The sequence below is a fragment of the Mchenga conophoros genome, linkage group LG9 (genome assembly GCF_057382185.1).
Source record: "Mchenga conophoros isolate Kocher_MC1m ecotype Shallow Benthic linkage group LG9, M_conophoros_male_GT1.1, whole genome shotgun sequence".
NCBI lineage: Eukaryota > Metazoa > Chordata > Actinopteri > Cichliformes > Cichlidae > Mchenga > Mchenga conophoros.
The window spans coordinates 12,765,697-12,790,934 of NC_140534.1; the positions used below are offsets into that span (position 1 = coordinate 12,765,697).

The 25,238-nt window shown below is 39.0% G+C and overlaps 1 long non-coding RNA gene across 2 annotated transcripts; it reads right to left on the reverse strand.

Moving 5' to 3' along the window:
* Positions 1-1,154: 1,154 nt before the first annotated feature.
* Positions 1,155-24,117, reverse strand: LOC146566890 (uncharacterized). Of its 2 annotated transcripts, none has more exons than XR_014893750.1 (5): positions 24,001-24,117; positions 23,633-23,693; positions 23,351-23,413; positions 18,625-18,695; positions 1,155-1,531 (listed from the first exon to the last, which is right to left on the reverse strand). It is a non-coding gene; the product is annotated as an uncharacterized LOC146566890 (long non-coding RNA). The 2 variants fall into 2 exon arrangements; XR_014893751.1 differs by lacking the exon at positions 1,155-1,531 and adding an exon at positions 13,491-13,895.
* Between the last annotated feature and the right edge of the window lie 1,121 nt (positions 24,118-25,238).

Below are 25,238 nucleotides of genomic sequence, written 5' to 3' on the forward strand. Positions count from 1 at the left end.
GATGTTATGAGTGGAAGAAAATAGATTTTGTACTGTGCTTCAACATCTCACACCAGCCCAGCTAACATCGCACACTGTAAGACATTTGTTTTGGTCTTTAAATGAACGCATAGCAGTTTTTTCATGTTTCAAAATGAAAACACTCCCCGTTTTCATTTATTATTGTCATGAAATTAATATAAACAAGGTCTGGGTTTGATGGGAACTCCTCCAGTGATGCACTGTAAATCGAACTGACAAGAAATAGATGAGACGGTGCTGCGCTGACCTCTAAAATGTCATAGATACACAGAATGTACACACATAAATCAATATGTGGGACAATAGAAATGCCTTCTTCCAATAAAATAAATAATGGACTCGGGGGGTGGAGACAGAAAACATACTGTACAGTGAGGTCTGTAAGCACCGTCAGTTCGTCCTTTCATTTTCTTCTTTCTCTACCCACTCTTTTTTTTTTAACTTTATTTTGTTTTCTCATTATCTTCTTCTGTCTGCTGGCCCTCTGATATATAGGACTCTACAGCACAGTCACCCCCCCCCCCCCCCATCTCTTTGTGTCTCCTAAGTTTCTTGTCACCGGGAAGTTGTGGTGCTGTGTGGGCGTCCACGGTTTGAGGCAACTGCAGCTCTCTTTCATCCTGATGGAGGGCCTCCATTAATGGCACTGCTGCTTTCCTCTCTCTCCTCTGTCTTTGTTGCAGCGTATCACATCATCTCACATTAGAAAAGACCAGAGAGCTGAAAACTCATTTGCCTTTTTGTCATTACTTAACTGAATACCTTCCCTCTGGTTTTCATCTCAAAGATCCTGCACTCTTTACCTACACTTCCTCTGTCCGTCTGCTTGCTCTCTGCCCAGCTGTTATCTGTCCATTCTGCTTGTTATCAAGCTTGCCTTCTGGTTGCCTGTTTCCCCTCTGTGTCTCTCCCTGAACCACCTGCTGACCCTGTCATTCTGGGTTTCATGCCAGCTGCGTTTCCGATTGCTGCAAGGGAGAAATTGCTGTTCTATAAAAAGAAAAAATGATTGAGAGCGGTGGTGGTCATCCTGTGGCCCCCCTGAGTCAAAATACAACACATTTTAATTCATTCATTAGGTTTATTATATTACCTTAAACTGGCTTTTTATTGATTCGTTATAAAAAGATTCACCTTTTACTTCACAGTTTACGTCCTGCATGACGGTACAGTTTTACTATTGTTAAATGTTTATTTTCAGTAACACATGTAACAAACTATTTTCCCCCTTATGCATATCTTCACAACAAACAGCCCGTGTATAGATGTTTGCTAGCTATACCAGGCTTAGCTACATAGCTCACTGTAGACTTTTAGAATCTGTCCTTTCTGTTTATTTACAGAGAAGAGAAAATCACAGGCCACACAGAAGAGGGTTAATGTGGGGGAGATCCAGAGGTCAGAGGGCAGTCCAAACATCCAATCCTCACGACCCACGCACACTCTCACGGTTTGAGGGGAAACTCTCTAGCTCACCTCACTCCAGGGACACAACGAAGGGGACAACAACCTGAACAGAAGGAAGGCAAACAATCACCGAGGGAAGCCACGAGGAAACACACGACAAGTCAACCAGAGATTGAGCCGGGGTCTCGCTAACGGCGTGGTTAATGTTCCAGCCATGAACAGCTGTCTCTCTGTGCCTTAGAACGGCTGTGATTGTTCCTCCACCTGCAGTGGAGGAACAATCACAGCCGAGTAGGGCAGAGACTCAAGAAGAGTCCAGCCCACGATCAACACTGCACATACACACAAAAACAAAGGGAGAGAGAGAGAAAGAGAGAAACAAGGAGAATCCAGGAGAACCAGAGCCATGAGACAGAGAAGCTTTAACCCTCTCAAATTAAACTTTTTGTTGCTAATGCACAACCAAGTCCTGCAGTGGTACTTCTGAGTAAAACAAAACTCATAAAATATGTATGTGGGGTAATCAGGTTGTTAGTTTTTAACTGTTGCAAATCGGCAACGCCTGCCTCGAGAGGGTTAAAGACTGGATGGTGCTACTGCCGTTTACCAGATGGTTAATGCCTATATAGTGTGATTAGGGCTTCTTTGTGACGGTTCTTGTAGTCTTTGTTCAGTCTCCTTTGTAGTTGATCATTGTGTAAACCTGTTTTCCTGGATTCCTGCTTTTATGAGGAGTTTTGCTATCACCACCAGTCACTGTTGCCTGAACCGGTCAGTTGCTCTCGGGACCTGCAAAGGAAAGGACTTCCCCTTCTCCACCTGCCTGTTCACTTCTCACTGCTGCTCACCCATTCATCTTGGACTTCTACTTGACAGCCATTTACCCTCCAGAGCATCTGCTCAAGAAACAAACAAATACTGCAAGATCCTATTGAACTCACCTTGGCCTCTCTGGCAGCGCTCCTGGTTATATTTGAAAGGTTATCTTCTCTAGCTGCTTATCTGCTCTCCTTTATTTCATTCCTGCTCTTAGTAAACAGTCGACACTCTGGTTTCTGAGTCCAGTTTGAGCTGATCCTGTTTACATATTTTGTTTTTCTATGCTTTTTGCATTAGTGACGAGTTAAGAGTGTTTGTGTATAGTGACCTAGTAATCTGTACCATCAATAAGCGTGGTCTCCAACAATATGTGTTTTCAACATGATTGAGGGCTGTAAATGACAAAAAGCTAAAGATATGAAATGTCACTGTGCAGTACAAGAAGCTCAGATGGACAGACAAGTACGCTATAAGGCCCAAAGTGTGAAGCAAACAGAAAAATATTTTCTTTGAACATCCAGTTTGCATGTAGATCTAATCATCAATTGCAAAGTGGTTTCAAAAAAGTCCCATTGTGTCTGTTTCTGCATTCATATCAGGTGTGTGCAATCAGGAAAAGATTGTTCTGAATTACACTTAAATACTGACAAGACTGCACAGACATACACACACACACGTGTGCAGCATTACAATCCACAAGAAGCCCATCTTTGATTGCTGCCTTTTTTTTTGTCTTGTTATTATAATTCATTTAAGCGGGAACCCGACAAGATTCGAGGCTTCATTAGGCAAAGCCTTCCTGTTTTCCATCAGAATGTAATTGAATGTACACAGATATCCGCCTGTAACATAACCTCTGAGGGTCTCCGTTACCACTTCCTTTAATAAAATCTGACAATTCATTATGTTTGACGAATGGCTCGTTGGAATATTTTCCGCGCGGCAATTAAATAAATGTGAGCAGTGAGGTGTGACATCATGAATTGTATAGATTTAACCAAACATTGGAGACATATTGAAGCAAATACATTTTCTACACTGTGTAAAATGGCTTTCATTTAGAGCAGAACAGTTTTGTAAGACTTGCATTATAATGCATGTTGATGACAAATATTAGCTCAACAGAGATTAATACTTAGATAATATGAGGTAAACTGTTTCATGCAGCATGTGCAATGTGCATGATCACAGGGGTGTCTCGTTTACCTGGAGGAAAAGTTGTTCTAATTTTTAAGATGACTGGAAATTGTTTCCTTTAGGACCGGGACCGCGTGAACAGTGTGAACTTTTCATCTCCCAAATGGGAGATCACAGCAACAACAGGTATGAAACAAAAACATTCAAAGAAAGAAGTAGTTTAGGTATTCACTTGAGATTACGCTTTAGCTTTGCAAATATTTGACCAAAATTTGGAACATGTGAATCAAAGACCTGACTTTCCTGAGTCAGCAGAAGGCAAAAAATATCATTAATTAAAAAAAGCCCGTGCAGCGATGGATGATACAAGGATTCTGTGCTTTGTAGAGCACTTTGTACTTTTCTTTTTTAGCTTTTTTCTTTAGGCCTGTTATTCTACTAAACTATTTAATCCTTGTTACATGTGCAAATTATTCCACCTGTCTCTCCGTACACACACACAAACACACAATAAACACCAGCATCTTTGCAAACACAGGTAAATTAAACTCCAATTTAAAATAATAATACTGAAAAACTTACAGAAAAGACAGAATTTTGAACTTTTTTTCTTAGTGTGTTTTCTCTCATTTTAAGAAGATGATGCATTTGTAGCTGTGCCTCAGACACAGTTTTGTCAAAGAGGTTGGGTATATCTGTGCATCAGGTGTTGGCTACAAATAGAGGTGTTGACATGAAACTATGACGAGGCAAATTAAATGCAATAGTAAAACCCCAAGAAAAACCTTGGAAGAAATTTCATTTCTTAAGGCTCCATGTTGGAAATGCCCGACTTTATATTTAATGTTTATAGCCTGGTACCAAAAATGGCTTTGGTCTCTTTAGTTTTTCCTTCCTTTGAAACAACTTTACAACATTTTTATGTTTGTCTTTATTGTCATCGAGTCGTTTCAAAAACCCTGGCTCCAGAAGTTGCTCCCTGGCAGAAACTGACACGTCCCGTCCTCGGCTTCCAAACATTTGCTAGTTTTATGTGTGTTTTTTTTTGTTTTTTATATAACTTCAGCTTTTTGGGATAGTTCTTCTGACAAATAATATAAAAAAAAAAAACACATCTTCAATTGTGAATTACAGCTGGACTTCCTGTTCTCAGGACCGTGGCGGGAACACTCTCTTAAGTCCTATGTTTCACTTACTTACCTCCTAAGCTGGGCACAATGCTTCGCATTTGAATTTGATGAAGGCTTAGAGTTATGCATTATTAGTGGCTGTTTTGAAGCAATGTTGCATGCTGTTTTGTCTTGTTAAACTCTCCATTGTACTGAAAGACACTGCAGGGAGCTCACTGTCCACTGTCTCCGGTACATACATTTACAAGGCCAGGTTTATGAAGTCTAAAATTAGCATCCAAAGTTAACATTAAGCCCGAGTCGTAGTGACGACTCCAAGTCTGCCTTCTTTTCTAAATATGGTTTTGAGTCTGCCCCTGCCATGTTGTTGGGAATCTAACTGCTCTCACATTAACACCTACTGTGCAGCCAATTTGTAACACACATCTTTGGCCTGTAACAGCCATAGCGCCTGGGAAAAACTCATATATCAGCCTCCAGCCATCCAGCACATCAAACTTTGAATCTCTGCCACACTGCATAGCTGTGATGCTAAAGCTTGTGCACCTCTCTGATTTTTTTTAAAGAACTTGGTAGCCACACATCCATTTTACTTAATAATTGATAGTTAAAAGGTTCATGGAGCATTTTAAAAGTAGCCTCATGCAATACTTCTCCAGGTTTTCAGGAGGCTTTTCAAAGTTTTTCTTTGGACATTTCTTTGGCTGCTTTTTTCACTAATCCAGTCCAGTCCTTGTACCTGGCCATTTTCAGAGGACTGCTTTTGTTCGTTAAGCTTTTAACATTGACTTATGAATCACTCAAGCATAAAAATGGCATTCAACTCCAGGGATAAACCCATTTTTTTGTATACAGATAACAGACAACGTTTTGCAGCAACTTCACAAAAACACATAACATTAACTGGACAAGTGGAGGACAAAAGAAGAACTATCGGGCAAAAATCAGCAATTGAGTGTCATGTCCTTAAGAAGCCGGAAAATGAAATCAGCAAAAACCCATTGCAGGACCTGAAAGCCATCATCAGTTTGTATGTAGGAGGTAAGAAGAGAGGTACAACAGGGAGCAGGGGCAGCTATCTGGCTCTGTCACGGTTTGGTGCTGTTTCAGCCAGTGGTGTTGATCTTAAGAAAATTGATGGGATTATGAAAACAGGAAGTACTATCAGATTTGATCTATGATGCAGCACCTTCTGGAAAGTTTCTGATTGATAACAACTACATTTTTTTGCATGACACTGTTGCATAGAAAAGCACACAAAAGAAGTGTATCAGGCAGGGATTGGTCTCCCCAGAGCCCGGCTCTCAACACTGTTATTCCATTTTCTGTCCTCTCTGTCGATAGAGAACAGAACAAAAGGTAGTCAACATCTGAAGAAGAGCTTTGAAGGTCCTTCATAAAGCCTGGAGAGTTATTTTGAAGTCTATCTAAAGAATTTATAAGAGAGGCTGCCTTAAACACTTGAGGCTGTAATGAAGAATAAAGGTGGTCATACCTAATATTGACCTTCAAGCTCCTCAGAATGTGCAATGTATATTATACTTACATACTCCATTTTCATGTATGTTTGTAGAAATATTAATAAATCTCTGCCCCTATTTCCATTTTTATAGCATTATCTTTCTTAATTTATATATACTAACTTATTGGAAGTTACAAGTTTACTTTTTAATGCACAGGTACGATGCACAATCTGTACTATTTCTAAATATTCTTAATTATTTAAACATCTTCCAGTACCCTGCTCTGTCTGCACATTACAACCTGGGTTTGCCATTTTTATTTGTACTTTAATTAATAAAAACTGTACAGTACTCTGTTTTTGTAACTATGTAAATATTTTTTCTGTAAAGATTGTGTCTGTTTCTGTTCTGTGTCCTGTTCTGTTTGTATATGTGCTTTTTTCTTTGCTACTGTTACAACCAAATTTCCCCTTGTGGGAGAATTAAAGGATTATTCTATTCTATTCATTATATGTGTGTGTCCATTTATAAGACTCATGGAAAAACAAAACTATAAAGAACTTTTGCTCCTTTATTTCCCCGAGGGGTCGCCACAGCAGATGCATCTGCACGTTTGATCAGTTGCTGATTTCACTAATACCGCTCTTCTATTAATCCACACTTGGAACTGGCAGTATACTCGCTTGTGCACCCCTAGAGGGTGGGTTTATAAGCCCTGCAACACTCAAACCAGAGATCTGGTTTGTAGGTGAGTGTGTTAACCAGCACACCGTGGAGCCATTACCACCATGGACAAATAATGATCATAAATATAGCTAACAGAATACAGCCCTTTACTTTGTGTAAACAGTTGCTTTGCAGGCTTTTGTGATCTTATACTACAAGTGTTTTTATAGAAATGTATTTATTTTTTTTCATATCCTCCAGCAAACTGGAGAATACAAAACAGATAAAGCGCTAAACCTCTGCATGCTCATTTCACTCGTGTGCCCCCCATGGAGGCCTGCCCTGGGCCACGTCCATGTAAACAAGACTGTAAACTGTGTGTGCTTGTATATGTATCTTTGTGGGAACCACTCTGAATATGAGGCACTGTGACTGGGCACATTTTGCTCTTTTATAACAACCAAAGGCTGTTTGAAGGGCTTAGACTTGGTTTTAAGTTTAAGGCTGGAATCAGGTTCACATAAGGGTGAGTTTAGACATTCAACTGTAATAAAGTTTCAGGGCTAGTTAATGCATAATGTCACTGCCAGTCCTCACACAGATAGCAGTGCAAATGTGTGTTATGAAAAAGAACAGGTGCTTCCTCTTTTTGCAGTTTTTCTCCACTGACCTTAAGAAACTGACTCTCTCACACACACACACACACACACACACACACACACACACACACACACACACACACACACACACACACACACACACACACGCACACCCTATGTCCAGATTCTTTTCCCCTTTATTTTTAGCTGCTTGGCTCCTGGCTCCCTCCATTGTTTAGTATTATCTCACTTATTCAAACTCTTTTTAAAGGCTTCGAAAAAGCCTAAAAAAAAAGCTGAAATGATCGCAGTCGACGTTCCCTATCCCTGGGTCGCATGCTATTTTAACAACAATAAACAATGTCGTGTTCCCCTCCTGTGACCAATGCAAAAGTCTGAATAGAGATACTGATTGTGTTGTGTTTTCCCGCTGTGCTAATTGAAGAATCAGTGCAATTGGGGACAATGGCTGGCGTCTCAGGGTGTTCAGGGCAAGCAGGAATGATTTATTTTAAAGTGCAATCAGAAGAAAACACTTTAGAAACTCTGACATACCTCAGGTAAAGGTTTTGAGTAAATGCTGATTGTGAGATCAGGCTTTGCATAAATGATGTGAATGCCCCAAGCAGCCCTCTGAAAAGACTGTAAACAGATTTTTAATATGCCAACTCAATCTGCAGACTGAAATTAACGAGTTCAAGTTTAGTGGAAAAAGCTACAGACTCTACGGAGACTACAGACGCAGATTTCTCAGGCATCACTCTTGACACAGTCAGCAGGAGTTTCCACAGGATGGGTGTCTCGGTGCTGGCACGTGCAGCACAGCCCTATTTGGGAAGCCTGTTAATAACTTTGCAGTCAGTCCAGAACTTCCCAAAAAGCTCCTTCAGCCAACACAGAGATGTTTGCTCTCTTTATAGACGAAGACAGGAAGACAAGTCTGAGTTGCAGGAGTCTAATATTAAAGGAAACAGGAACACATCTTTGTAAGACTCCAGGTGGTGCTGGCATGTTAATGAGTTTACAATCTGGAGAATGATAAACTCTACTGCTAACAAAATTCACAGACTGACACATATCCTCTATATGAAGGAAGAGGAAACTTTTAAGTGGTAGCAAATAATTTATGACCTCTATAGGACAAGGAGGAATTAAGAGAACCAGGAATCTCCTAATCGAAGGAAATAAAAAAAAATTAGATAGTTAGTTTTACATTTTTGGTGAAGTAAAAGTGTACAAATAAATCTTCCAGACCTACAGAGGAGATTATGACAATATTTTTGTCACTGGCTACCTTCTGTTCTGCTGTGTCAGCAGTGAGTAAGTGAGGGCTTGTTGACAATTTTATGTGCTTTGTGTTTAAAACATCTGTGATCAGCAACAACTGCCCATGGTTTACATCTTTGTTTTATCGCTTCCTGTTTCATTTTGAAATCAGTGTTTCTGTCACGTCACTTCCAGCCTTTTCCCCACCCTCTCTTGTTTGGACTACAGAAAGTGCTGCAGCTTTCCATCACATTTTCATGATCCTTGTATTTTCCAGTTTTCTATTTTTTATATACACATGTTTCCAAGTGTTCTCTTCATGCATGACTTTCTCGCACTTTCATGGACTTTGACTTTTGCCTGGCCCTCACTTGTTTGTCTGCCACGTTGCCAGCCTGCCGACCCGTGCATGACCTCGGCCTTTTCTTACAGCTTTGTGTTTGAGACTTTATTCTGCTTTCCTGCATCTTATGTTTCGGTTTCCTCCTGCAAGTGTGAAAAGTTGCTTCTGGAGATATAAAAATAAATAAATACCGAAAAATGTAACCGTAGAGAGTTTTAAAGCTTTTGAAGCACCAAATAATACGTGTAATCCTGAGGGAACCCCTGAGTTAAGTGCCTCATATTCATATTATTCACTGTTTTTTTTCCATGTTGGTACTCCAGATGATGATGATGATCTTACTGCTCTAAAAATGAATCCACAGCAACCTAAATGATATTCAATCTCCATTTAATGACTGAGCGACCTCATTAAACCAAAGAAACTCACAGCAGTGAAATTAGTACTCGCTGCACTTCTAAGAGCTCCAGAGACTCCGATCAAGTTTCCATTAATCTAACTTTTTCTAATCTTGCTCACAGACGGCAAAAGTCAAATAATTATTTCTTCATACATTCTTTCTATTCAAGCTCACCTTAAAAAGCTTATCTACACAATTAGAGACCCTGAAGTGTTGATTTCATTTAACAATGTAGTTTGATGACTGAATAATATTCTGTTAACTGCATTTGACTAATTTGGAACTGATGATTGGACTAGCTGAAAAGTGAATCGCTGATGTTGATCTAATCCATTCTTGTAAAACATGCACTTCTATATGTACTTCTATGTACTATAAATACCTCGGAGTATACATTGACAATAAACTGGACTAAAAACACACACAAACACACAAATGCTCAGGATTTTCTACGAGTCTGTTGTGGCCAGTGCAATCCTCTATGCCGTTGCATGCTGGGGGAGCAGGCTGAGGGTCGCAGATGCCGACAGACTCAATAAACTGATCCGTGAGGCCAGTAATGTTGTGGGGATGGAGCTGGACTCCCTTAAGGTGGTGTCTGAGAGGTGGATGTTGTCCAAGATAAAGACAATGTTGGATAATACCTCCCACCCTCTGTGTGTGTCTGTGTGTGTCTGCCATGTGATTAGAAAACTAATAGCTCTGCCCTCACAAGACAGGGTGAATCGGCAAAGACAGGCGAGGACTTGGTCTTTAAAGGCATATTTGAATATGTCCATTTCGATTAAAAATTTAAGAGGCAATACTGAAGAAAGTGCTCTTACAGCACATACATCAGCACTCCATATGCTTCAAACCCTTCTTCTGAGTGAGGTGGCAGAAGTGCAGGAAACGGATGGAGGTGGTGCTGCCAATCAACATGTCAGAATAATTATAACCTTGTCTGAAGCTCTCATAAAGGCTCTGACCCTCTGCCCCCGCAATAATGGATAACTTTAGAAAGTCCCTCCTTATTAGGCTTTTTGATGAGTCTTTTTGGATGAACTGAGGTCGTTTTTTGTCTGTATCTGTTGTGACAAAACGATTAATTATTATATAGATATAAGTATATCAAGTCCTTTGTGTGATGATAATTATATTTAATCACAGCTAAATCTTTAAGTTAGTGTTGAATCTTCATCAGGCCCAGTCTTCTGTCTCTGAAACTCTTGAGCCAATTCTTCTGTTAGTCTTTGACTTGTTTTATTCCATATCTGTGAAAGTGGTTGAAAGTCAGTGTGTTGCTACTGCTTCTGAACTTTTCTCACCAAACTCTTTCTCTGCCTGCTGCCTTGGAAAAAGATGTGCTCCTTGGACTTGGTCAGTGGTTAATTTATCTTTTCTGCTAACCTTGAAAAGCTTTTGCAGATAAATCATAGTAGAGCAGTGATAAATAAATATATATGTGTGTCCCTCTGAAAATCTAAAGTGGCCCCTGCAGACCTCAGCTTAAAAGTGCAAGCTGCAGATAGATTTGAAGACAGAGGTGGAGGCAAGTCGACTGAAGATAGATTTCTGATTCAAGGACGAAACTTTCCTCATGTGGTAAATGTGGAGGGTAGAGTACAAGTATATCTTTTTAGAACAAAAAACACTTGATGTGTAGCTACATATCTAAGAAATTCAGGATCTCAGCCAATTATAAACAACGGTTTTCTACAGTGTGAAAACACACAAGACATTCCTCAGCATGGGGAAAGGTCAGCTGTCTCTGCCTTTTCATAGCAGTTTAAATAAACCTGACAGCAACTGTGGCAGCGGGAGTTACCCAGCCTTTATTCTGCAAGAAGTGATGGATGATGAACAATTTGTAATAGGAACGACACAACCAAGGCAAAGAATAGCTTTATAAGATCCAGGGAGAAAGGTTCAAATCTCTCTCTGCCAAGTCAAAAGCAAGCAAGCAACCAAATATTCCTGAAATGGGCAAAAATGTTTCACAAATTTCTGAATTAATCCATGCATTATCATGCATTACACATTAAGTACATAGCATTTAGTTCCTGTTGTGGCTAAACCAACTCTCTAATATATTACTAATTTAATTGCATGGCTGCTGATCAATGCACAGTAATGTAGGATGTTGTTTTAACAGGAAGAAGGGTATGTGGGGATATCGTACAGGCAATCTTACAAATTCTCACCAGATTACTGTTGATGTATTTTCATATATTTGGGGAAATGCATTTTCTTTTTGTCTGAGTCTGATGAAAGGATGAGTATTACATTTCAAGCCTGACATTTCTAATAGCTTTTACTGTCTTCCCTGAGCTCAAACACAGTCTGTCTGTCTTCCCTCTTTGTGTAGACCACAAAGGTACATTGTCTGCTGCTTTGATGGTGTTTGCAGCGCTGATGTACAGAGTTAGGAGCTGCTGTTCCAGTGAGCCCACCAGCCTCTTCACTAGCTGCTTTCTGAATTCTTTATGAGGTTCTTTCCAAAGTAAAAATATAAATATAAAAAACAGAGAATATGCTACAGGTTTTAAACCTTCTACATCAGCAGGTAGGCAGCAAGCGTATATGCTTTTGGCAACTGAACTCTGACCTAGGGTCCTGACCACAGCTGACATGTAGAAAAACTATACAACCTCGTCAAATCCCTACATTTTCCCACAGACTTTGATTGGAAATCAAAAGAAAAAATGATTTTGACTTTCGCTGAATCTGCTGTCTGCATGATACTCAACATTTTCTATGACTGAAGTGAAGCTTTTCTAGACAGATCAGTGGAATATGAAGGAAATTGGAGAGTGTGCCAGAGATGTGGAAATGATGTGCTGCGTTCTGCAATTTTTAGCAAATGTGCTGACAGATTTCTGATTGGATTATATGAGTGCTGAGCAACTGTGAATAGATGGCAGCGATCAGAAGCTGAAGAGAACAGAGGAGGAAGATGAGTTTGCTTTATGCATCATTGTCAGGGTCATAATCTCTGTGGGCAATAACAGTAGTTTATATGTACGCAGTGCTGAGGATGGATTTCTATAAGCTGGGGATGAACACATACTGATGCTACACTATAACAATAACAGTTAAACCAATGCAGTTGTAACTTTTTGACTCAGTTTGCAACAGTACGTGAATTTTCTTACAAATTCAAAGGTACAACCCAGGAGATATTTTGTGCAGAGGTCAACTCTGACAACAGCAAACAATCATGACAGTTGTGACCTTTAACCTGGGGGAATAAACTGCTTCACCAAAGATGCTTGGTCAAATTATCTACACTGCTTCCATGGAGACCTGTTGTAATCATGTCATCGCATTTTTAACAACAACAATGTTCCTCACTGTGAACCAACTATTCCATATACGTCAGTATATCTCAGTGCAGAACTTTGCAAGTATTAAATCACTCTTTATTTCTTTATATTTTGCTAGTAAAATGTAAGATAGGTTTAGCAATTTATTGAAAGTCAATATTTGGTCTGACCACCTTTATTTTTCAACACATCCTGAACTCTCTTAGGCAAGCTTTCTTGTTTAAGTCATCTTGAGGAATAGTTCTCCAGGCCTCTCCCTTGGACTTTGGCTCTTTTGTTATGTTTTCTCCTGAGATGATCCCACACTATGTCAATAATGTCGCAGTCCGAGCTCTGGGGAGACCAATCCATGACTGATTCCATTGTGTGTCTTTCTTTGACTTTCAGACACTGATCATTTGCTGTGAGGTTTTTTTGTTTGTTTGTTTTGTTTTTTTTAGATCTGCCACTTCTTCTGTCCTCCTCTTGTCCCATTTACCTCAAAAATTTTAAGGGCACAATGCGCACATCATGCAACAATATGGCTGGTTTTCAACGAGCTCTTCTGGAATCACCTTGTTGGTATAAAAATACTATTATATGCCCATCAATCTGTGTTATTTTTGGCATTTTCAAAAACTGGCTCTGTGAAGCAACCTATTTAAAAATTATTGGGGGAGGGGGTACTAAAGGCTTCTTCACAGTACTGTATATATATATATATATATACACACACACACACTTCGTGTCTTCTTCTACATGTCTTCTTCGGCCCATTGCTGAGAAATGCCAGACACAAGATTATCAGAGATCTTGCATAACCTGGAAGCTCTCTTGCAAGTGGGACCTAAGCCACTTCACACCTGCCCTTTGTTGTCATGAAATATAGAAGGTTTTTTAATTCACTGTAAAACTTTTGGAAAATAAAATATTAAGAGTTTTTCTGTACTTATGAATTGAAAAGGAACCACAGAATATGAGTAAGCAATATTTGATTACTGTGTACACATATGGATCAACACTTTATCATTTTTACACAGGCTAAAATATGAATAATGCTACTTTAATCTCTTGAAAATACATTTAGCTTTAAATTAATTGACTGGAGATGCCTTAAATGTACAAGGAATTTCAAGGTGATGTGGTTGCATCACCCAATCCACTCAAACTGTCAAGAAACAGGGGAAGGATAATGGATCAGTATCGATCGCTATGTTATTGGACTGTCTTTGCCCCAAACTCTGTATGTGTCAGCTCTGAAAACACTTAAATTACTGATTATTTGTCACGGTGGACGAAGAAATCGACTTTTCCCAGGAAGCTAATCAATGATCCCGGCTGCAATTAAATCCAAAGGCACCTGAAAAATAACAGGGAAACATGGTGAACAGTGGAAGTTTGTTATAAAAATCTAAGTTCAAAGCACACAGAAGTTCATTCAGGAAATAGAGCTGGTTATAAGGATAGTTTTATTGTTTCTATTTGACACTTTGTTCTGAGCTGAGACACTGGGTTTGAAACCACTCAATAGATTTTTCTTTTCTTCTTAAAATCACAATCTTGAAAATTGGAAATGACAAGTAAGCCCTATTGTGTGACTGCAGTCCAGACCGCGGGAAAACTGTCATCACTCACAGACAATAGAAGAGGAAGCTATTGACTTGCTGAGTCAATGGTAAACAACCGGAGCTGGAAAGATTTGATAAAAATCAAATACTGACAGGGCTTCCCTGCTCGAGACACACTTACTTCATGACTATATATATGATTTGCTTACCCTAAACGTAATTAAACCTAAACTAACCTTCACTGTAATTCATGTTTTATTAATACATTTTATTTAATGCTTTGAGGATCTGTGCTTTCCATAAAACGTATCACAAATTTCCATAAAACAACTGTATAAAGAGATGTGTAATATGAGTACAAGCTATGATAAATCAGTGTAAAGATATTGTAGCACTAACCTAAATCAAACGTTACCTCTTTCTTTACGACAACTTTTCAGGTAATCATTAAAAATATACTTTTAATCATAGAAAAGTGAAGTTACATGCCATTCTGCCACTGAACTCAAGACCTGTGGCTCCTTGAATTCTAGAGTGTATCTATAAGAATGTTAAAATTGTTATTCTTATAATATTCAGACTACAACATGTGCAAGCTGCACAACACATGCATGTATACAAACTGCTGATGTAGTCAACATGCAGCCCCCACTGTGTAATAAAAAAGCATCATGATATCTTCATTCTGTTTAGTTTAGTGCATTTGTATTTGCTGCTGCTATAAAAATGGATTTGATTGCTGATGCAGAAGTTGCATTAATAATGCATGGATGTTGTTGGACAGTAACATAATATAATTTTATCCATCCATATTTTTGCGCAATTACAAGTCAGCATTGACATTCAGGTATTTGAAGTTTGGCTTTGGGAGGATAACAATTTAAATGTATATACATTTTGTTACAAAAAAAACTGCTGATTCTACTTTGATAGGGAACAGAGCTCTGCTGTTTGGAGGCATGCTGTGGGAACAATAATGCCCTCAGTTAAACTCAAGATAATGTTAACAACAAATACTTCAGTTAAAAGAAGATTAGGTGCGACAGAAAGAAAGAAGGGTCTGTGGTTGAGGCGGGTTGTAAAGTGGCATGCACTGCACTGCACATCAGGAAGGATCTTAATCTTTATCTTAAATAGCACACCCCTAATATCAAATTTTGTCCAAATTTGAAAGCATATCAGATGAATCATGGGCTATTACCAGCTGATCTACTGGGACTGCTGGCTAAGTTTCCAGCATGGCCAGCCTGAGCTAACACTGTGCTGGATTTAATGTTAATGTTAGGCATTAGATTTAACAGGCAAAACACAGAGAGACTTTTAATGAGGTATTATGGTCTAAAAATTATGATAATGCGCCTGTCTCTAGCAGTTTTTAAAGGAGCATTTATTTTAAATGTCAGAATACGTCTAGCAGTTACGTAAGTGGAATATAAAATTGCCCCGGGCACCCACTTAAAGGTATTTAATTGGTAGTTCAGTCAAACTGAACTTTCTTAGCCTTGTTTTGTCACTATTTTACAGAATCCAATAAGCTGTAATTGTGTCTTGCGTCCTTATAATGCAAATAATTTGCAGCCCTGTCACCATTTGCCATTTTGTTGTTATGACAGCTCTGCCATCTGTGTCTAGGTTCAGTCGATTCCAACATACTTTTCCTTTTTTGCGTCGCAGTAATTTCAGTCAAAGTAAATGTTGCTCAGCATGTATTACCTTTAACTGCAACACAATCTTCTCAGTCTCACTCGCCTCTTTGAATAATTGAAATTCCATTGCCAAGTAGTGTTGGTAGTGTGTCTATAGAATGGCCATCCTTACATCCATGTTCTGTCTGGGTCACTGTGGCAGCAGTCTAAGTAGAGAAGCCCAGGCCTTCAGTTCAGTTCAAACCAAGCAAGAGACGTAATCTCTCCAAAGATTCCTGGGTGTGCCCCAAAGGGCCGCTTCCCAGGTGGACACGTCAGAAACACCTAACCTAGCAGGTGTCCAGGAGGAATAATAGCCACATCAGCTGGCTACTTTCAATGTGCGAGAGTAGCAGCTTTAGTCTGATCAACTCTGAAAACTGAGCTATTTACTTTATTTCTAATGAAGGACCCAGATACACTACAATCACATTCTTTCACTTCTGGTCATGGTTTAGATCTAAGTGTGACAGCTTCATGTTCACACCCTGTCTGAATCACAACAGACCTGTTCAATGTCGAGCACTGCAGGAACCCCTTGGCTGCAAGGGAAGTAAATGCCACAGACTATCTAAACTCTTTCTTGTAATGCAAAACCAAAAGTCGAGTCTTGTTTCATCATTACTGTACACCAGCTTTCTTATCACATTCATTTTTAACCTAGGAAATAAAAACAGCCTTTCTAATTAAACCTTTGAAACTTACTTTTGTGTTATCGTACCAAAACAAGATAATAAAAACATACACAGTGCTGTAATTTCACAGTTGGATGACAAACTAATCTCTACATGCCTCTTTGCAGTAAGAACAGCGTCTTACATGCATCTTCCTCCACCCACCGAATGTCTGCGCATCTCTCTCCCACCTTTATTCGTATAATTATCCACCCACTCTTCTTCTTTTCCTCTCTCCATCATTCCTTTTTGTGACAGTCTTTCACGCTGCCCCCTCCACCTCTACCGCTCATTCTCTCTTGCACTTCCACGTCACTTCTTCTCTGTTTTCTTCTGTCTGCTCCTTCCCAACATCATCTCTCCTAATCCTCTCCCCTGATGCGTCTTGTTTGTCTGAATGGGTCCCTTTAATCCAATTACTTCTCTCCATAATGCTTGTGTCGTCTGAGGCCAACACTAAGATCTATTAGTAGAAAATAACCTAAATGAAGTTGGGCAGCAGTGAAAGCCAATAGAGATAACCTGAAATGAACTGTTACACTGATCGCTTGTGTGGAAGAGAGGATAGTATGTATACTGCAGTTCATCTGAAAACAAAGGGTGCTGTATCTACACGAAGTACAGGAGGCTGAATCGAAACAGCTCTCATCGCGGCGCGCCGCCACGGTGATGCCTCTGGGCAGCTCCTGCACATTAATCACGCAACCTTCGCTTATTGTTCCTGAGAGCAGTCAGTGTGAGGTTAGCTGCTGAATAATTTCAAAGGGTGCAGAATAATTTCATCCAAGTTTAGACTGCAAAGCATCTGTCATAATTATGTCAGGCTTCAGTGGGTTTAACACTCCCACAGGTGAGCGCTCTCTCGGGGCTGAAATGTGTGATGTGTTTCACTCGCTCAAAGGCAGCCCTATAAATATCACAGCAAAATAAAGAACGTCTCTTTCTATAATTCATCAGTTTCGAGACATTTGTTTTCACTCATTTGTTTTTAGACCCGCTCAAATAAAAGCAATGAAAATCTTTCTCAGATGTTTAAGCGTGTTTTTGAGGACGTATCCTTGTATTTATGAATTCCTGTTGAGTCATATAACTGCGTAAGCACAAGCAGAGAGCTGTGGTTTTACAGCACAAACAGAATGGAAGTAGCTCATAAGACTGTACCAGATGGGTTAGCATTCATGGGATAGTAGTGTTTATCTTCCAGATTCCTTTAAATTTTAAACACCATGCAGCTTCATACTCAGGCATGCAGAGCAGTGTTTGCTCCTGTGTTTATTATATGATCTGATTAATATCCTAATAGAGCTGCTGGAGTCTCAGTCACTGTGTAGGCAGGAACTTGACAGCGAGACATGTAGGCAGGAACTTGACAGCGTCACATGAGGTCTGATATGTGTCAGACCTCATGTGACCATCGGCGAAGCTCACAGATAACTCGCTTGTTAGCATGTTCAGCTGAGCTTAATGACATGAATGTACCCTCAGCTGTAAATGAGGAAATGTGGTGCATGCATCTTCATTTGACCTCCCACAATCACTCCTGAGCCCAGTTTGCAGCTGTGGCTAGCAAAATTCTGAATAATGACGCTGCTGTGTGTGTTACTGGATGGAGTAAGAGATGGAGCATTGAGAATGGAAATAAAAATGAAGAGTTGGCGGTCTTTTAGGATTTGGCCTGAGATATGTATGGAAGCCCATTTATGCCAGAAATAATCAACTGAAAAGTCATTCACATAAAGATATTAACATTTGTAGATCGACACCGTAATTCAGTATTTAGTTAGACTGTCAGATCATTTTGTCCAACTTTTGTTTGAGTCAAAATTTTGAATTAGTTTAAGGTTTGTTACTACCTTTTGAGTGGTTTAACTATCTCTTAATCTAACAGGAGCAAACCCATCCATCCATTCTCTTCTATCACAGCCATGAGCAAACCAAAATGATTTTTTTTTATCTCTTTTTGTTTTGTAGTATTGATTGTGCCATGATTAAGATTAAATTGTGACTCCCATCAAGTAAACTAGATTTTTGACAGTTTTACCTTTTTATTAGAATTAAAACTCTGAATATTCATTTTTCTACAGATGAAGATCAGAATCTGAAAGTAATATCCTCAAGCAATGGAAGAAAATCTGACAGAGGACCCGAGGGATGTTTCTCACCCTTCACTTGATCCATCGCTGAAGTCTTGTCAGAAGTTGTCTCAGCAGAAGGGTGGCTGCAGGAAGCCGTTCTTAAAGAAGGGAAACAAGGAGAAAAGACTGAGCTACACCAAATTACAGAAGAAAAGGGCTGAAAATCATAGTTCTTAGTAATTTTTTTTAATTCAAATTATCATTATTATGTATTGAGGAGACCAGGAGAGAGGTGGAACAGTGAGTGTTTACAACCATCAATAAAACAAGGTGGATGTTCTGTCGTGGTTTGGGCAGCATTTCAGTCACTGCTGGTGGGGATTTTATCAAAACTGATGAAAATTTGAACACAGTGTCATCAGATTTTGATTTAACATGCAATACCATCTGGAAATATGTCTGACAACCAGTGGCTTTTTTTCAGCACGATAATGATCCCGAACACACTGTCAATGCAGTAGACGCATCCCTGAATAGAAGAACACACAATGGAATACTTTCAGTCATGGATAGGCCTCCACCGAGCCCGGACCGCAACACTATTATTCCACAAAAGGCAGCCAACGCCCAAAGCAGGTCTTTGAGTGGCTGTTGAAAAGCCTGGAGAGCTACTTTGAAGACTACTTAAAGAATTTATAAGAGAGCTTGCTTAAAGAGTTCATGCTGTGTTGAAGAACAAAGTTGGACATACCAAGGTTGTTAGAATATCCAAACTCTCTTTTGTCTTATACGCTCCGATTCTATGTTGGTGTGTAGCATCCGATTGGCAACAGATTCAGGTTCCAGCATTTCAGTGATTCCCAACACACAGCTAGTGCAGTAACAGCATACTTGGACAGGAAAAACACAAAACGGAACAGAATGCTGTATTTTTATTTATGCTGTATTTCATATGTTTGAATGTTTCAGAAAATTGCAGCTAATAAAGTATTTCCTATTTTTGCAGCAAAACATAAAGAAATGATGGTTGACTCAAGACTTTTACACAGTGTTTTAAATAATCGAATGTTTACCACACCGGACTGCTCTGCACTCAGCTGTTTATGATTATCTAATACCTTAACTTTGGACCTTCATCAAAATACCATATCTTGGTTTATTAAATAGCAGAACTAAAATAACAAAACATTTTTGGTTACTATTGTTAAAATCTGACTGAAATTTTCTATTATTTTTATGAAAGCCACTGGATAAAAGTGCAGATATGAGATGAGACCCTTTAGGAAATCATGGTGCAGCTTGGATTCAAATCTGTTTACCACCTGAGAACTCCATTTTGTAACTTATCAGTAATTTAAACAATGTTCCATCCATGTTTTATGGATTAATGGACAGAATCTCAAAATAACCTTTTATTTCTTGGAAAGTGTTTTTCTAAGAAATGCACTTTCTGGTTAATTTTCCACTTCACAACACTAACCCGAATGTTGGAAGAAAAAAATTTGCAAGTCCCCGTTGGGAGGTTTAAAATCTCCTTTGATTGTCCCTCTAATGAAATGAAATTAATGAAAGTGGGTGAGCAGCCTTTTAAAGCAGAGTGAGGCATCAGAGGTTTTATAAACTGCTGATTGAAACCCTCCCACGGTGGATGGGGTTACTTGGCCAGTATTCATTGATTTACCAGGGTTTTTTGTCCTGCACAGTCTTAAGAAAGAAATCCATAATTACCCATATGTGTGTATATATACATATATACACACACACATACACATGTATATATATATAGAGAGAGAGGGCGAGAGAGAGCGAGAGAGAGAGAGAGATTTACATAGCATAGATTTATATAAACAAGTTTAATTGGGATGGACTGCATTGTGTTGCACTGGGATATCTTTTCTTTCTGTCACTGCTGGCTGTTCAACCGTCTCTTTACTCTTTCTTCATTTTTATCATTGTTTGAGGTCCAGACAGATCAATTGAAATGTTTTACTGCACAGCCACACAACTGTAATTGTAACTTTGCTTTCTCACCAGCCTCACATGTAATCAATGGGGCCTGTTATACAGCAGCTGACTTGCTGTAGCTGGTCTCACACAGATCATAGGTTCATTCTGTTTTCAATCATAGGTTGTTATTAGTTGTTAAACTTGTTTCTTCCTGCAGCATAGCTTCAAATTTTTCCTCATGTAGTGAGTGTCCCAGCAGACTTTCATGCTTTTTCTGAAACCCCAAGCTGGAATTTAATAGCCTAAAAATGCCCACGAGTCCTGAATGATCCTATGCAAAGCTCACAAAGCAGAGAGCTGAGGACAGCTGTTTATTTGTTTTGTTCTTGTTTATAGATTAAACTTTGTTTATGCTTTAATAACTGGAGGCAAAGCCAAGGCCAGCTGAGTGTGCTTCACATTAACATTTCGTTTTCAGTCTCTCTCTGCAGTGATATTTTCATAGAGACACATGCCCCCCCTTGGCGACTATCAGTGTCACAGTATGAGTTGCAGTTTTAGTGCACTGCAGAGTTGGAGCCAGGATAACAACTCACCTGTATAGGACTAAAGATATTAGTATAACCTTGTTAGCCGCATTTCTGTAATTCTCCATTTTATCCATGATTACTAAAGCTGTTGTTTATATTAGTCACCGAGGGATATTTAAATCTTTAAAATTTAAATTAAGCAAAGGATATAAGGTAAGATGTACAAAGGCAATTCAAGTATAACTTAACAAATGTGACTCTTAGCAAAATGCTATCATTAGCATGAGCACAACCAGGTTCAAGGACGGACAGCCATCTGTCGCAACTGGTTGAAAGTGAGGGGAAGGTGAGATAGCTGACATGTTGTTGTTATTATTGTTCTCGCTTTCAGCTGCTGTTTATTGGCTTTCAGATAAGATCATGATTTAAGGGTTTTTGCAACCTTAACAACAATAGAAGCTTCTCCTCCACATTCTTGATCACAAACAGGAATAGAGTGGCTACTGGGAAGTTTGGGAATTTTCTTGGTAGTGAAGTCTTTTTTTAATCACATAGCCAACACATATTCTCTATGCAAAATATCAGCAGGTCATCAATCTTGGCTGCAGCTACATAGGTGCTATCCATAACAGGAAGTACCGGTTGTTATCACACTTTTAACTCTGTAGCACTTGGCCAGTTAGTATCTAGTTGTGGGAATGTGGACATAGTCAGAAAACCTGATTCTGCAAAGTGTGCTAACATGGACTGGTGTGGTTTAATCTGCAGACGATCATGATGAGGACAGTTTTGTGTGTGAGGATTGTGAGGATTGCATGTTTGGCACCACCAAGAAGCTAAAAGTACTACGTCATGAATCAGTTGGCAACGTCTGTTGAAAAATGAAGCCAATGCAAAATTACAAAAGCCTGCAGTTCCTCTAGTAGCCATGTGAGGCTCCAGAATCAATCAATCTCCAATGATTTTATCTCCTTATTAACAAGGGCTCACCACAGGGGCGATTCTAGGATCAGAGCTTTGTGGGTGCTGAGCACCCAGAGAGCTGCCCAGCCAGGCAAGATAAACCTGTCTCTGTCAGTCCCTGCATCCTTAAATGTTGTCCCGAGTTCTCTCTGACTGTCACTTTGGTGCATTTAAACCCCTGTTCCTCTCTGTCCTCATCGTCTGTTGTCTTCGTCTCCGTTATCAGTCATCATAATTTTACCATCTCTGTGCAAGTCTGCAAATTTCCTTGTTAAATCATAAGATTCTTGAATTCATCAAGTCTCTCTGTGCCTGGGTCCTCGTCACAAAACATGACATCACTGTTTTGTACATTTTAACACAATTTAATCCCCACATTTGTGAAAGAAAAGCAAAACACTTTTTTGAAAAGTCTGTAACAAAACCATCAAATCTGATAAAGGTTTTTTAAATGCTACAAAAGAAGAATGTATTGGAATAAAAAAATACATATCCTAACCTTAATTACTGGGGGAGAATAATGAATGATGCTCATAGTGAGTAAGAAGTAAACTGAGTGCATTTTTTGGACAGAGATTCACTTTTAATGTGTTTGTATAATATAATACAGATACATAAAAAACACTCCCAAAACAGAATTATTACAAATAAATTATTACAAAATATTAATAAAAACTATAAAAATGGAGGCAACTTTGCCTGTGGTAGAATTTATACAATGTATGAAAAAAATCTTTACTGCAGATGCTAATTTTACTAATTTAATAACACTAATTTTGTGTTGTAAGATTTATGAGTTTCATGCTTTCATAGTGGTCCTTAGGAGAGCTCGACATTTTATCAGGTGGTACACACTGTAAAAAGTGTGAGAAACACTGATAAGTTAAGTGTGTGTGTGCTTTTGGAAAACATTTAAAGCTGCGGTACAGAATCTTTGAAACAAGCTTAAAATATGTTTAGAATATAAACAGAGCTTCTGCTTCTCTTTACAGCTCCTCACTCCACCAGGGCTGTTTGGCTCTTTCTGATAGTGTGCAAATGTGATGTACGTACTGCGGCAGTCATACAGACAACTGGAGGGTCCAAAAATTGGCCTACCTATTCCTGGCTGAGGTTTCAGTAGAGTTGTGGCTGAACCACATAAAAATATATCATTAATTTTAATCTCCCCGATCAATTATAACGTGACGTTGGAATGTTGTTAAAGAGGCTCAAAAATGTTTCAACCCAGTTTGTTTTACAGATTTTGTATAGCAGCTTTAATATAGGGAGGACACAACTTCCAGATTGTGTTGAGTAAAATCAGGGTTTTTTTCTTTGTCAGTTTAACAGTTTGTGTTGTGCCTGTCACTGTTCCCTGTCTGTTTTCTTACCTGGTTCTTCCTGACCTTGTACTTTCTCCTCACATTCCCCTCTTTCCTCGCTCCCTCTTTGGACTGACAATCATGCACAAATAGATTGTATTCAATTAGATGATAAATTAAGTTAATATGAAAAAATACTATTAAGATCACTAATAAAAAAGTCCTCTCTCAGTTTACTTTCAACCAAAAGGAAAATAACCAAACCACATGAACATCTAATAAAAGATAAACATTGAAACACTGATCCAACATTATTCTTGATTGACAGATCATTTGATTTTACACTTTCACCTGAATGTGGCTCCTTTTTAGGAAAAACTTCCTCATATCCATTATGAACCTGGCTGTCTCTCTGTATGCACGCACGCACGCACACACACACACACACACACACACACACACACACACACACACACACACAACAGGAGTTATAAGGCTAATGGGCATTCAGTCAGTTAGCTAGTTAGTATCCATTTCAAACAGGACAGTGGTAACAACAGCAGGCTACGGAGAATTTAAAGTTTTAGATTTTAAATAGGCTGTATACATTTCAATGTTAGCTACAGGACGGTCAAATGTCGCTGAATTTACTACAGAGCAGGACGGATTGTAGGGTAGCAAACATAGTCGGTAAACACGTTTTCAACACTGCAGGTTACCTGGTGTAATGTTTTTGAGCTAAAAAGAAACATGGTCTGACTCTTAGCAACTATATAAAGAGTAACTGAAGGTTAAATGCAGCTAATATGTCCTGTTTTAAGCCAGGCACTTACACCTCCGCTCCGCTGCGTCTCAGCCACCATCGCTCTGGCTAGAGCCAGAGCAGGGGAGAGCTGGAACAAACCATTTTGGGAGGGGGGTTATCTATACCTTTGTTGTTAAAATGTTACGTCTCAAACAAGTACAGTACTGTATGCTTTTTATATTTTTAGTAGTGTGTCACACCAACAGCAAATATTGTCAAAAAAAAGTAAGAAAACTTTGGGGGTGCTTTGATTCATTTTTGGGGGTGGGCTAAAACCGCCCCTGGCTCACCATCTTTTGACTTAGAATCAGATACCCATCCTGACAGATCCCCAGATAGATTCAAATCTCCTTCGGTTCCAGCTCAGTGTGTAAACCACTACACCATGGAGCCCTATTTCCCATTAAACTGCACAACTTAAGCTATGAAGCTGGCATGTTCTAATTATCTACCTTCCTCCATCATAAGAGGATCATGGCCTGCTGTGTGGTAAATAAGTCTGTGCTCTAGCTGTATTTGGGCTGAATGATGTTATTTTGAATCTGTTACTTACCAGTTAATTAGGACATACTGTATGCAACTGATAATGTAACACTCCACTCTTGTCTTCCAGTGTATGAAGCTTCAAACGAGCCCAATGTGATGTCACAGTGGCCACGTCCATCTTTTATATAGAGCCTTTTATATTAAAAACATTTTTAGAGCTCAATTCCTACTGCTTGTTGAACCATTTCCTCAGTGCACAAATATTTAGAGTTTATGTTTCATATTTAACAATAAATAGGCCAACTTTTTTAAAATGATGTATTATTGCATGACAAAGTATACAATAGCTAGGCCTGGAGGCGACATCCTATATGTTTGCCTTGGTCAAGCTCAAACTGCTTATAAAGCACTTTAGAAAAATGTTATATGAGAACCAATCCATTTACCATTTACTGATTACAGATTTATTTAAAATAAAAATTTGTAAATTAATATAAAAATAATCGTTGAATCTGTTAATTGAAAAGATTATTGGGGCATGTGGCTGTGTTTGATATTCCACTAATTATGCTGAGCTAAATATTTTCTGCCTCCAACCAAATTTTAATGGTCTCTAATGAGGATGACTCATTGTCAGTATGCTATAATTCAGTTTCTCAGTTGAAC